General features: G+C 47.6%; 1 long non-coding RNA gene across 3 annotated transcripts; it reads left to right on the forward strand.

Moving 5' to 3' along the window:
• Positions 1-632: 632 nt before the first annotated feature.
• Positions 633-6,079, forward strand: LOC116285025 (uncharacterized). Of its 3 annotated transcripts, none has more exons than XR_012063073.1 (4): positions 633-818; positions 1,771-3,524; positions 3,898-4,434; positions 4,589-6,079. It is a non-coding gene; the product is annotated as an uncharacterized lncRNA (long non-coding RNA). The 3 variants fall into 3 exon arrangements; XR_012063075.1 differs by having other exon boundaries at positions 4,315-4,434; XR_012063074.1 differs by having other exon boundaries at positions 636-818; positions 3,379-3,524.
• The last annotated feature ends 9,215 nt before the right edge of the window (positions 6,080-15,294 follow it).

Genomic DNA, 15,294 nt, shown 5'->3' on the forward strand with positions numbered 1-15,294 from the left:
AAGAAGAAACAGCTCAGAATTCCTTACAACACAAAGCTTAGAGGATCAGAAGACCCCAATCGATGTTCCTTTTGACAGAGGCCCGCAGGAAACCCCCCCTTCTCTAGTCGCAAGCTAGTTTCATGCGACTCAAACTTCAAGACCATCTTAGCAGACAGACAACAGGGCATACATCCTATTATAGTATTAATACAAAGATAGGTGGTCTCAAACTCGCTAAGCAAATAATTAGTCACCCAATGAATGAGAGAAAAGAACAGCCATTAGCGCACTAAGTCACCTGTCAAAGATGGTTGTGTTTATATTCGGGGGGGTGGGGGTGGGGCTCGTTCCTATAGCCAAGCCGGCATGATACAGGTTGCAGCAGCCTTGAGACCTCTCCGGCTAATATATGTCTTTTTCTTAAAAAGAAGAGACGGGGAGGGGGAAGAAGAAAGTCGGTTGCTTCAACTTGAAAGTCAGCACTAAAGGAGGCATTAGAAAAAGACTTGCTTGTGGCTCAGTGCCCCGATTACCACAATTAAAGTTTGAGGTGTGGCGCTATTTGCTCAGCATGCTCTGACACATGAAAGAAAATGATTCAGGCCAGGAAAATAATTACACATTAATTTGTGTTTGGCAACTGTGTTTTATCCCTTTGGCCCACAAAGCGAAGATAAAAGGTGATATTGTTGAAAGCGTTTTCTGTGCTTTCAATGGGGTTGCCATGGGCTGCATTTGGAGACGGGCCTCGGTGGCCGGGCATTTTCCTGGCATCGTGGGACTGACTGCCTTTTGTACTGCATGGCCGGGGCCCGGCCGGGAGGAGCAGAGGCCAGGTACGTTATTAGCTGTTTACTGCCCTGAATCCTTTGTGTCTGAGGGTTTCCCAGGGGTTTGGCCAAGTAGCAAGAAAAGTGACCCTTTCCAGGGTAAAAGCTCCAGCCCCCATCCTAGGGGTGCTCACCCCGCATTGCATTTTGCCATGGAAGGAAGAGGCAGACCCTCCAGGACCACGAATCTGGTCCCCTATGGAGACAGGTGGCGGGGGGGTGGGGGGTGCTTCTATGAACAAACTACACAGACATGCAGTTGTGCCAGAAAGAAACGCAGGCCCCACATGGCCAGGTCTTCCAGACTCTCATCAGAAAAGTGAGGAAATCTGGATTTTTAAAAATGAAATCTCTCAGCGTTTGCATGTTGGCTTAGTTAAAAACAAATAAAGCCGGTCTGTGGGCGGCGCGCATCCTGCTGGTGGCCAGTGTGGGGCGCTGAAACGCAGCATGGGACTTCAACACTAGCTTCAGGAGTCAGAAGGAGCTAGACCTCCCAGCTGGGGGAACTCTGGACAAGTTCCTTAATCTCTCTAAGGCTCGACTTCCTGTTGGTAAACTGGAGACCGTAACAATGCTACCTCCCTCCGAGAGTTATTGGGGGATTAAATGAGATAATGCAGCGAGAGACAAATTCTTCGCACAGTCCCTGGCAAACAGTAAGCACTGAATAAATGTCGGTGATTATCAATATAATTGAGCCATGGGAGAGTGAAAACATACATCATCGCCCCAGGCTTTCTGTCGATTAGGATGTCTGCGACACCGCGGTTACTTCATAGATAGTTAGATAATTCCTGAATGGATGGACGGATGGAGGGATGGATGGATGGACGGAGGGATGGATGAATGAATATGCTAGTTGGGGGCCAGAAGGAGCAATCCATCCACCATCTTCCTTTTCTGGCGATGTCCCTCGTTGTGTTTGTGTCAATCATTTCCTGTTCTTGCACCTCAGCTGCTTCATCTGTGAAATGAACTGGACGTGCCTCTCTCACCAGCTTCGAGGGATGCTACTGACAAGACCTTCCAAGGACTCTTAGAACAAGTTAGGGCTGACCAGCCGGGACTTTAGCACCTGGCTCTGGGAGGAGAGGCGGTCTGGACACTGAGGCTCTTCATAACTGAAGATGGGTCCTTTCATTGTCCCACCCCACATCTGCTCTCTACTCTTCCCCCTTCCACTTTTTGTCCCAGGAGGCTGACCTAGAAAACAGAGTCCCTTCCTTCTGCTTTTCATAATGATTTGGCCTGTAAGGAGCCCAGCTGGACATTGGACGGAGAGAGAAGGGGGAGGCGGGGAATTTATTATCCACACCCCAGCCCACCCTGCTGAAGGGACCCCTCTGCAGAGCTCTCTCTGCTCAGTGTCCAGGAACTCTTGCTTCCCCTCGTCCCTTTGGGTCTGGGGGAGTGGCTACCCAGGCCCTGAATCTCACCTTGCCCACATCTTTGATTCTCATTAACCCTCAGGGTCTCGGGTGAATGTGTCAGCTGTTTCTTGCCAGGACCCTGACGGGCATAAGCGGATACACTCTTCGTCACCCAATCTGGGAAAAATGTATTCTAAGGAAGAAGGCTTCCAAGTACCCGATAGAGAACACAGGCTTGGGGATCAGACAGGCTGCAGCTCAAATCCCTATTAGCCGCTTACTAGCTCAGTGAACCTGGACAGGTTCTGTCCTGACTCCGAGCCTGCTTCCTCATCTGCGCGGCGAGATAGAGATGCGCGCAGGCGGCATCTTCCCGGAGGCCGTCGTGGGGCTGAGGACCACCATCCCCGCAGCCCCGCACCTGCCCGCCGATCACGGCCGCTCAGGGCAGCCCTTTCTCTCCTTCTGCCTCTTCTTTCGACTCCTTTTTTCCTTTCTTAGAGGCAAGACATTTTTGTTTTATTTTAATTTTTTTTCACCTTTGTACTTCTGTTAGGCTGTACCTAATGAAAATCGTTCCCACTGGGGTGCGCCCAGTGGCTCAGACACGTTCTGTTCCTTCTAACCTCCCAATGGTCACAAATGGCTATTAAGCGGAAGGACATCAGCGCCTCTGATCAGAGTGGAAGGCAAAAATTGAATATTGCTAAAATTATTCTTGAAAATCCTTTAAAAATATCTACCCATAAATGTTGGTGTATTTGGTTTGGGATGTGTTCTCTGCACCATGGGCATATTAATATTCTAGAATGTATACGGCAAGGTACAGTATATTAAAGACTATAAATGCAAAATATCATTTCGCAGTATTTCAATTACAGAAGGAGACAGAGACCATGTGCAGTTGATTTTGCTGGAGTCAAAATCACCTGAGATACATTAGTACTGATTTTACCAATAAAGACATTGAGGCTCAGAGAGGGCAAGCAGTTTGTCTAAGGGCACACAGCCAATAAGTGGCAGAGTCAAAATTCAAATCCAGATGTATCTGACTCCAACTTCTGTTTTTACCTCGTGCCCTGATGTCTGGATTTATGTGAGTTTGAATAAACAAACCCTCAAAGCCGGTATCATCAAAATGACTTTCGGGAAACAGCTTCAGATACTGGGCCTGTTGCTTGTTTTCTTCCCAGTTGCTAGGTTTCACGGGGCCTTAGATCAACCGAGTGGGGAGACCCAGGACCCTGGGCCCAGCCTGGGAGGGTACACAGCACCCACTCTTCCCTGCCGACCTGGAGAGGTGGCACAGGATGGAGACTTCCGCTGCTGGGCCAACCAGGTAGCGATTTTTTTTTTTTTTCTGGCCACCGATGAATGGTGATAATTGTTGGGAGATTAATTTAAGATTCTCAGATGAAAGATACTGCCTAAGTGCCAGGCACAGGGAGGGAGGGAGGGAGAGACAGAACGAGGGAGCCTGGCTTTCTCCCTCCAGGGCTGACTCAGCCCTGACCTTGGGCAAGTCATTTGACTTTTCTCATCTGTAAAATCAGCCTAATGATGGCTTCTCTTCCAAACCACTTTGATTCTCAGATGAAAGCATCCATAAAAGTGCACAGGATTGCTATTAATTGGGCCATTATTACTTTTATTATTAAGTAGATGAAGTCCACTAAACTTTAACTATGTTTTAACTCCCCCCTGACGGGCAGGACGAGCCGTTGACTATCAGATGGCAAGCCTTTCTGAAGTCGCCCTTTGCAGGGAGGCGGGGTTCCCATCAGCGAGGCCGTCGCGCAGGCGCAGTCTGTGCTTCCACCCTTGGATGTAAATGTGTCCGACCAGCTGGGGGCGGTGTGCTCAGCGATGAGGAAAACCTGGAGCCGGAAGTGCTGTGTGATTTTTATGGGCAAATGGTATAAACCCCTTGCTCGTCAGCCTCCGCAGTTTGGGTAATTGGGACCAGCAGCATCCCTCCCATCTCCAGGCCAGCCTCGGAGGAGACGGCGCTGTCATTAGGTCCAGCATGGCCATCGCTCTGTCTCTAAACATCTGTCTGCTGCTCTGAGACGCGAAATCTGTGTAGGAGAGACCCCTGAGCTCAGATCCCACTTCTAACCCTTACTAAGGCTGCTGGAAGACACAGAAAAGAAAATCTACCTCCCAAGCTGGTGAGAATGCAATCACCATTGCATGGATAACGCCTTAAGCCGGTGCCTGGTGCAAAACACATCCTCAGCCACTGACAGGTACGTCTATCAGAGAGTAAACACTTAGCAAATAGCAAAAATGAACTTTTCCCAGAAGGCACAATGCACATCTTTCTGGATTTATGAAGCATACATATTATAAAAATATTTTTTAAAATCACATTACTGTCCTTTTTTTTTTTTTTTTTCACAGAAACCAAGATTACAGCGATGCACAGCCTGTGAGAAGATGGCAGTTAGCACCGAGGAGAGCCCGGAATCACCCATAGCCCCTCTAGCTGGGTCCCCACTGGGAAAACTTTGATGTTGTATCTCCCACCGTCCAACACTGGTCCCAGGCAACTCTAGGGGTCTAAGTTGTAGAGCTTGAGGTCAAAAGGGAACATTTACTGGCAAAAAGCCCTAGATTCTACGACTTGAGTTTAAGACTCCCTGTACCACTCATTATCTCTGTCATAAGTTCTCTGATGCTGCATTTTCTCCTTTAGACAATGAAGGCATGTGCCTGAACCAGAGTTTCCAGAAGTGTGGACCATGGGCACATCTTAATTTTTCAATCACTGTGTATTTCTTAGAAATACATGAACTGGAACAGATGCACGTGTTAGAAAAACCTTCCCCCAGTAGATCAAATCCACAGTTTCCTGAATGAATATTGAATGATATGTACACATATTGAATAAATAGAATGTATTGCTATTCAATACCATTTAACATTCATGTAAATTTAAAAAATGAGTTGATTTCAAGCCAACTATAAGAAAAGAGCAGTGCAGGTAGCATTCAGATACAGCAGGACCTCTAGGGATGTCATAGTGCCTGGGAGCTGGGAGCTGGGAACCGGACAATCTCTAGATTATGTCCTGCTCTGAGGTCCCCTGAAGCGACAGGTAGAATCAGTCACCTGGCCCCTTGCAGACCTGTCCACCTGACCCTGACCATGTCCAAAACAACCCCAAATTTTTCACCAAATGGTCCATGTTATCCAAAACTGTCTCTCTGCACCGTAGCTGAAATATGCTTCATAGTGGCAATTCCGTGCTTGGGACAAGAGGAGATGAGGATGGTCCAGGAAGCCTTTTCAAACCCTTTCAGATCCTGTAAGCATTTATTGAGCGCTTGCTGGATGCCAGTCGACATGCCAAGTCCTCGCTCATGACCTGTCTCTTTTTAATCCTGTGGCCACCTCTGAAATTGTACCTGCACCTTTGTCACTAGTGGGGCCTTTGGACAGTCGCTTAGCTACTTAGGATGCATTTTATCTTCAGTAAAGTGGAGGTACTGAAATCTGTCCTGGGTACCTCATTGGATTAGCATCAGGACCAAAAGAGATTGTGTCCTGGGGTTTTGGGAAGGAATAAATTAGGAATTTGGGATTAGCAGATACAAAGTGCTACATATAAAGCAAACAGCAAGATCTCACTGTATAGCACGGGGTACTATATTCAATAGTAACCTACCATGAAAAAGTGTGTATGTATGTATATATACATACAGATATATATATATATATATATATATATATCTGAATCACTATGCTATATACCAGAAACTAACACAACACTGTAAATCAACTATAGTTCAATAAAACGAAACAAAACAAAGAAGGAAAGAAAAAAAGAAGAGAGAGAGATTGCATATGTGAAGTGTCTTGGGAAATACCAAGTCCTGTCCAAAGAGAAAAATAAAGAACATCAAAAAAACCCTTTCCTCTCCCTTCTCTTCTCTTCGAACAAAACTCACTCCATGCCATTAGAATGTCCATAAAGACCAACAACGTCCTTAGCTTGTCGGAGGTCTTACTTCTCCAGCCGCTCTCAGATTTAATCACCGGCTTCTTCTCCGACCAATCAGTAGGTGGTTAAGTTCTAAGCCTTAGTGTCTGATAAACTTGAGTTTGAATTTCACTCTGTAATTTAAGAACAGTGTCCCCTCTGGGCCTCTCCTCTTGATAAACAGCGATCTATTGGGAAGATGCAATGCCCTGAAATGTACAAAGCAGTGGGCGCAGTGCTCAGCTCGTAACATGGGACAAACATGTGCTGTCATGGCTATCATCTACTCTGTGGGGTCTGAGTATTATTATTCCCCCTTAAGAGCCGAAGAAACCGAGGCTCAGAGCGGTGAAGCTGCTGATTCAACGCCGCACAACGGGAAGGAGGCAGGGCAGCGAGTCGAACCCACTTATGATTCAGGTCATGCTTGTTTGCAGTGTGTCACGGGCCTTCTCCGAGGGAAGGGAGGAGGTGCTCTTCTGAGGGGGGAGTGGGGGAAGGTGCTCTTGATCCGGATCATATAAAACGATCTCTTTCTTTTGTATGGTACTTCCTGACTCCAACAGCCTTTTCATTCATTATCTCATAAACCATGCCTGATGTGGTCACTGCCAAGCCCGGATTATATTTGCTGCTCCTTATCTCTAGAAGCTCAATTCTGCCTGAGATGTCCTTCACTTTCATAATCTGCAGACTGAAAATCAGGATGCACCACTTGACCGACAGCAGATAGGACAGAATATCTAAATGTTAGCCTGTCCCGGAAAACTTGCTTCATCTGATTTCTGCACAGGACTATTTCATCTGCTTGTAAATCATGCCCACCCTCTCTCCAGCTCCACCCTACCCCCGCCCCGGTGAGTTCTAAGCTGACCATCCATGCTGGTTTGTGTTCCCCCCCATCCTTAGGGGCGTCGGGGATGACTGGTGCCCAGGTCGCCGGCTGGTGCGCACGGCTGAGAACTGGACTGGAAAGCACAGGCAGTGAGACCTGCCCGCCCTGACGCCTCTGCGGAGACAGAGGTTTGAGTTGTGCATCACTGCTCACCAACCAATTAGCGGCACTGGGCTCTTTTCAGCCACAGTTGCTTTATCCGTGAAATCATCTTTGTCTTTGAGGGCTTTGGTGCAGATGAAATGAAATAATCCGTGTAAACCGTTTACTCACTCAGCTAACAGCAAGAGTAAGTGCTCAGTAAGCACTAGCGATCATCCCTTGCCCGTTCCCTCATGTGGAGAGGTCGGGCTCCCTTGTCAATAACCAGCCTGAAATCCAGCCCAGTCATGTCTGTGGCTGTTCCCTGGGCATCTGGAACTGTCCTGACCGACAGAGGAGTCCCTACAGTGGCCATCACCTGCCGAAGGACTTCTGCCTAGATCCCTGCAGAAGTTCCCCCGGCAATTACTACCTCATCTTCTTATTTTCAAAGTACACATTTATTTATTTTTCAATTTCTGTCATCAGAACAGGTCTTAAAATCTCTATGTATATTTAGCATAGTAGTAACAGTTTTCCCCCTTTCCTCCAGAAAATCTGTTGCATCATCAGTGGCAACTCAAAGTGAGCCAAAACACAAAGTTCCCATTTTCTGGATCGCTTCCAGCCTTGTGTCTGTTGGATGTGACCGCGGGCACTGAGAACTCGGTTGTCCTGGAGCCTGGAACCCTTGGTGGAAGGAGCCTTTGGGGAATGAGCTGGTGCCGCAGCGCCCTCTCGTGTCCAAGTGGCTTCTGCTAAGACGTGCAAGGGGCTGTGTGAAGGCAGCAAGGGAAGAGCTCCAGGACATCTGCCTGGCTTTTCTTCCTCCCAAAAGGAAGAAGGGGCGGGTGGTGTGGGAGGTCTCAGGCCTGCCTCTCACGGAACAGTGCTGGGGCGGAGGTGGGAGGGATCAGATCCACCTTCCATGAGCCAGTAACTCAGCAACCACTTCCCAAATGATGAATCTTGACCTGGTATACCTGCTTTCCAGAAGAGTCCAAGGGATCCCCAGTTTCTTTTAGCTCTTTCTTTGCTAAAGCAAACCCCATTCTGCTTTCCAGAGAAGTCTGAGCCCGAGGGTCCCCGCTCTGTCCTATGTCTGCCAGGGGCTGGAACAGAAGGGGTGCCGGGTCCAGAGAAGGGCCCCTTCGAGACAAGAGAAGGGCTGATGTACATTTCCAGGCTGCCCCTCGCTCATTCCTGCTGTTTGATCTCTTGGCGCTCGGTCTTACCGTCGCTCTGTCAGACTGGGCGGCCCCAGCTGTTTGACTCTGCAGCTGACCCCGGTCATTTGGGCTCTGCTTTTACTCCAAGGGCCAGAGTCTGGCATCCAGCCCTGGATCTTGTTTGGACTCCGATTTCTGAATTTGCTAGTCGGGTCTCGTAACAGATCTCTGCGAGGAAGCATCATGGCATGACCACACAACCCAGTTCAACACAGAATGAGGATCAAGGGGTCAGAAGACAATGAGACAGAACCTCCAGCCTCAGCCACCCCTACAGAGCCAACCCCACACTCCGCCCAAGCAAATCTTAACATCAAGATTATGGACAGTTAACACGTAGAATATCTCAGGGAGTTCTCTGATCATTTACCTGCCGTCTCCTTGGGTTTACTGTGCAAGAAAGATCCCTGAACCTAAGCTGTGTCTCCAGAATGTTATTCCTGTTTTCAGGCAATGGTTCTCAAACTGTAGTCTCCTAACAGTGCTGGTATCAACTGGGAGCTTTCTAGGACTTTCTAGAAATGCAAGTCCTTACCCCCTGCTCCCACCCAAATAAATCCAGAACTCTGGGGATGGAGACCAATAATCCATGTTTCATCAAGTCTCCGGGGCGGGGGGGGTGCTAAGGCATCTGGAGTTTGACAACCATGATTTTAAGGGAAAATGGAGAGAGGACCCATTATGAGCCTTGGACCTTGCTTGACGCTTTCTCATATGTATTTGTTTGCCTGCTCATTCGTGGTGGTTGGTTTGGAATAGTCTGAGGTGGTGCTGATCCTGGTAGTGGAAGATTTATTGAATAGCTTTCTAAGTGTTCTTGGATGAAGAGCCACCATTTTGTATGAAATGAGTTTCCAGCACTTGACACACATATTTAAACGTAAAGGCGTGTTACCAAGTAAAATATAAAGGAAGCTCTTGGAGTTGCTGCCATTTTGAATCATGTGCACTTGCTTCTGTCCATTTTGGACCATCCACATTGGACCATACCTGTTTGAGAAATATCGTTCTGCGTTTGCAGCACTCCCCCACTGCCCTCCGCAATTTCTCCTTTTCTATCGGTTTGCTATCTTCAGAGCAGCCTCTTTATATCATTTTGACACGATGGGGAACGACAGATGGTCAACAGTTGTCCTTCTAGAAGGACGGTTAACTGAGGCAGTCCCACTGCTGGAAACATCAGTGGCTCCTCTCTGCTGGGAAGACAGGTCCACATAAGTTAGTCTTGGCTTTCAAGGTCTTCACCAGTTGGCCCTTGACCTTCCATCCTAGCCCTGAGCCCTGCCCTCTCGCTCTCTCACAGCTTTCCCTAAGTTCAGCCAAACCATCCACTCTTCCCCCAGTGCTCTGCCTCTGTTCCATGTCCTTTCTCCACTGGCCATCAAGTCATGGTTTCCCCTTCTCCCCAACTTGGTGAGCTCCTCTATATCCTCCAGGGCCCAGCTCAGAGGCCATCACCTCTGTGAGATCTAGCTAGTTCCCCTAGGCAGAGTTAGCCCCATCTTCATTCCATTCAAGACATCAAACTCACATAAACTCAAGACATTTCAATACAATGTTGGAATATAATTCTTTATCTGTAACTCCGTTGCTCCCCTGAGATTCTATTTTTGTTCTTCAACCACTGGGGCTTCTGTTATTCACCATGATCCATAACTGGCACATAATAAATGCTCAATAAAATATTTTGAATGAATGAATGAATGAATGAGCCAAAAGTAAGGAGATGACTCAGAAAGCGTTTAACAGCAGAGATTACCAATAAGGCTCGTTAGCTGCCACCACCACCACCACCACCACCACCATCAGGACCAGCCCTCAGCCGGTTGCACATTAGAAGTTCCCGCTGGAGGAAGCCCTGCAAATTGTGCTCACGTCACCACTCCCATCCTGATGCAACCTTCAAAGAGGGGCCTCCCCTACTTCCTCACGTTGAGAATCACTGTGAGTTATGGGAGATACTAATGATGGAACCCCGCTGTCCTATGAGTGGTATGTGAAGACCATTGTTTTCAAGTTTTCCTTTAGAATAAAACGGCATAAGAATATAAAGGGATGTTAACAGACTGATAGTGACCAGACACTTACTCATAACAAGATTCTGATAGCAGCTAGCGCACTTCTCCTGCCGACTCTCCTGGAGACACTCGGCGTGACGCTCACTTGGCAGCATGATCACTGAAGGATGTCTACTCCAAGAAAATTGAATTAGTCAAAATGTGAAGGACACATTAATCCAACGAAAATAAAACTTCTTGTCTTCAGGGAATTGTATCACTCTCTTTGGGGTTTGTTGAATTTTTCTGTTTCTTTCTTTCTTTTTTCATTTTTAAAGGCAAGATGTATAATTGCCCCCTTTTCCTTTTCATCTTGCTTACATAGGTGGCTGATAACATACCCAGAAGGTTGACTTAATTGATGGGACTGATCCACATCTGTAGCTGGGGTTTCCATAAAATGGAAAGTTTATCACTTTGCATCTGTCAAATACAGAACAGAAGCCTTCCCTGGGCTGTGAAAGCTCAAGTGCCAACTCCTTCTTATATTTCCCAGGAATAAATGAAAATCCTAAAAGGATTCAGAGGCCATTTGAATCCGTGAAGCATAAATAAGCACTTTTTATTACATACTCACTTTGTGCCAAGAACTTTCAAAACATGATCTTATTTAATCTTCACGGCAGCTCTGTGGGGGTAGGTATTTTTAATCCTCACTTAATAGATTTACGGGGAAACTGAAGCTCAGAGAGGTTAAGTAACTTCCCTGAGGTCACACAGCTACTATTTCAGACCTGGAATTCTTTGTGGAGCTATTTGACTCCAAAGCCCTGTTTCCTAATCATCAAGAAGTTGGCCAGGTACAGCCTGCAGGAACCCAAGCCACAAGCACTATTTAAAGGCACAGCTGGGCTCTTGCTCCAGCCAATCATTACCACATCTTCAAATTCTTCCAAAGAAACTGGGAAGCCTGCTTTTTGTGGAAAGACACTAAAATGTCGGTAATTACTGAAAAACAAGTTACAACTCCACGCAGGCCTGTAAGAGACATCTGGTCTGGGGGACCCCTGTAGGGTTGGCTGAGGTCTTTGTGGTGACTCTTTCTCTGTTCAACTTCTCTCTCTCTCGAATCTTCCTTCCCTCCTCCACAGTGTCGATGTTGAGAACACTTCCTGATGAATTTCTGTAGTTGATTCTCTATCGTCTATTTCTCTGGAAATTAACCTGTGACACAAAGGAAGGGAGAAAAACTCTGAATATCTGAGCACTTTACTCCAAAGAGATTGAAATAGCCGAGGGTCTAAATGATGAAGTCCGACTGAGTTTACTGAACTACACTGAGTTGACTGTTCATCTCTTCCTTTTTTTTTTTTCTGTTGGGAGGGAGGTAATTAGGTTTATTTATTTATTCTTAATGAATGTACTGGGAATTGACCCCAGGACCTCGTGCATGCTGATCATGTGCTCTACCACTGAGCTATACCCTTCCAGCCCCTTTCTCTTCTTGTCCCTGGTGATATTCTACAAAGTGGAGACACATGAGAAAGATTCAATCAGTCCTGGGTAAAGAAGCCACATACATCCATGTGCACTTGTTACACATGAACATGTAAATTAGCAACTCTGCTCTGTGCTTTTAAACAGACTTGACCTAAAATGACTGTGAGCAGCGGGGTACTGAGAAATGTTTTACAATGGACAATCTGGAGGTGGGGGGGGTGAAGCCCTGATTCAGAGCATTGCCAGTTTCCATGGTGTAAATATCCCCACCATAGCTGATTTCAGGGCGCCTCTGCGAGGTCCCTAAATACTGGTGTGGAAGAGGGCCGCATGGTCAGCTCTTGGGAGCAGGTGTGAGTCCACACCAACACCCCACTGGTCGTGGGTTTCTTATAAGCCAGCAGCAGCTGGAACACTTGGCTGCGTGATACACTTCAGTCTGACAGGTGTCCCTTGCGCCCTTGCTACGTCAGGAGGATGTGCTAGCTCAGAGAAGAAGAGACTGGCTCTGATACTCAGCTGCACGGAAACTACACAGAGATTCTGCGGACGAAATGTCTGCCCTGGGGGGAAAGTTGGATGAGACTTTTATCTCCTTTTCTCCTGAGACCAACATTCCAGGGACGCTCACAATGATGGTTCCTGGTCCTCCATCTATGCCTTCATCACCTTTACTCATAATAACCCAATCTGGGTTTTGTAAGCCCAGATGCCTGCGGGGCACAGATAGAACACTTCGGCATCTCTGGATGGCGTTATCTCCCTCCAGAGATGATTGTCAGTGCTCCTCAAAGGCAGGCAGCGGAGGAGCAAATCACCCCTTTCCATCGAGGGAGTGAACCTCTGTGAGGCTGGGTTTCGGTGTCTGTGTGGCAACGTCTTGTTCTGTTTGACCTTACTCCGAGGCTCTTACTCTTCCGGGATCCCAGCTGAAAGTCCTGAGCTTTTCCCAAGGCTTCTCCTTCGTGGGTCCTGAATTCTATTTGAATTTTAATCTCTCCACATCTGTGAGACCCTTCGAAGCACTGCTCAGTTCCCTCTTGCAGAGAAAAGCATCGCCAAATATTGAACTCCCTTCTGTGTATTTTTTTTTTCCTTTGGTCCCTAAAGTCCTGGCTGCCTGGAGAGCCCTGGATGCTACCTTTGGGTCCTCTGGCCTGTGAGACTCTCAGAAGCTCTGCTCAGCCCCTCTGCCTCCTGGTTGACGTTGTCTCCAGGGCCCCTCGGCCTCCAGTCCTGCACAGTTTCAGGACTGTGTTGAACATGTCAACTTCCCTTTGAAGCATTTTCCTTCCCTGTGGAACCATAGCCCCCCAGGCCCTGGCATCCTCAGCCTACTCTTCAGTGTTATTTAACAGATCTGTTTTCAAGTCCAGCCTTTCGAGGCACTCCCTGCGGGAGGGCTGGTCTGCGTGGAGCCAGTCCGTCAAGGCTAGCAGCGAAAGACGTGATGCCTGAATTTTCTGTTGGCATCGGATCTAATTTTGAAATATACTGTGTCATCCAACTCTGAAGAGCCAAACAAAACACATCTTTAGGCCAGTTTTGGCCCACAGGCTGCCGATGTGTGACCTCTGTTGTTTTGGGAAGCAAGTGGGTGAAAACTCTGCTATAAGAGAAAGACTCAGCTCTGATTTGGGTTTGTAAATGGAGTTCAGAAAACCAAAGCGGGCTGGACTCTCTTCGGTCGGCTACCAGAGTACAGACATCTGAATCCAGGGTTTTCTTTTTTTTTTCCTCTTTTCCTTCCAGATCAGTTCCCCATTCTCAGCTTCCCAAAGGGGAAAGGTGTTTGTGTGAGGTCTGCGGAGTCAGAGGCACGTGGGTTCAAATCCTGACCCTGCCACCTATTCACTCTGTGACTTTGCATAAGTCACTTAATATTCCCCTCGTAGGATTTGAATTGCGGGGATTGAATGAGATGCCGATGTGAACACGCCGGGTACGTGGTCAGTATTCAATATGCGTCGTTCTAAAGCCAGGCCCCACCTCCCACAAACCCTTTCCCCTTTGACCTTTTTCTCCTGGCCCTGTTCAGACCTGCAGATCCTTTGCTCTGTTGGGTTTAACACCCTGAGTCCTTTGGTCTCTGCAAAAGGAGACAGAGAGGCAGCCCTTCTTTGCTCCCCACGCTTATTCACTGTGAGCGGTCCACCCTAGGGGGCAGCCAGGTCCAGCCCACGGGGCCATCAGAGGAGCATAACTCTACGCAGGGCTGGTGAGATCCCATTTCTGGGAAAACTCGAGCTTGCGGGGAGGGAAGGTTGAAGAATTAATTCCCCATAAAACTTAAGAAAACTGAAGAAGAGAGAACAATGGGGTCACCTGGTGTCAGTCTAGACTCATCCGTTGTCCAAGTTTCCCCAACTTTGGAGAAAAGAGAAGGTCCTGTTAATTAACGGCGTCTTCTAGATGTCACCAGTGCTAGAAGATACAGGGTGTCAGGCTGCTTCCAGCTGCACAGTGCGAGCCACACATCTTGCCTTTGTTGTTCTTGTGGTTGTTTTAAACCAGAACACAGGGGAGCGCGTGATAAAGTGCTGAGGAATGCCCTCTCCCCACTTCTTCTGGGGTTCCACAATCTCTGAAAGCCAAGAACAGCAAAGCACTTGAGAAACACCTTCCATCTGATGCCAGCTGTTGGGAAAGACCCTCAAAGTGAATTCTCCACATGCCTCAGAAGATGTGGGCCCTTATGAAGAAAGAGTGAGCAGAGGAGGCCAGAGGAAGTAGCACATTTTAGGCCAGGAACTTGTGTCCCTTCAAGGGCTTGGGACAATCTCTGAGGTCTTCACTTGACCTGCATAGCTATAATCCACAGTTCTAGCTTTTGGTTCAAAATGGTGCTCAAAAGCGAGAATACAAGGGGGAAAAAAGTAATACATTCTTTGGAAACCCTGTCTGTGAAGTTTTATTAACTCTGGAAAAGAGACTGTTAATTTGGTAGAAGGTGTAACCAGTCTTTGCCAAGTATTGTTAAAAACTCGTGGAGGGCTCACAAAAGCTCCAGGAGGTCAGTGTCACTTATCCCCCTCTGGTGGCAGCAGTGCCAGAATTCAGACCTGATTCTTTCCTTTGCTCCCACCCCAGTCCCTGCCCCAGCTGAAAGGAAACACTTCTGCGAGAAAAGGACTTCGTGTGAGTGTGTCTAGATCCAAAAGCTCACACGTAGCGATGTGTGCAAATTCTCTCAGAGCTTTCATGGGGGCGGGGTGCGTGTAGAATTATATAATAGTATCACATGATTTTGCAAGAAGTTCACCAGGGCTGTTTCGGAGGCTGTCAGCCAAGACACTGTTCAGACAGGGAGGCGTCAGAGCGGCCACTACAAAGTGGCTGTTAATTACCTAAAACAATGTGTGTAATAGGCAAAGAAAAAAACAAGACCTGCTCTCTCAGCCCGAACCACTCATCTATTACAG

The sequence above is a fragment of the Vicugna pacos genome, chromosome 22 (assembly GCF_048564905.1).
Source record: "Vicugna pacos chromosome 22, VicPac4, whole genome shotgun sequence".
NCBI lineage: Eukaryota > Metazoa > Chordata > Mammalia > Artiodactyla > Camelidae > Vicugna > Vicugna pacos.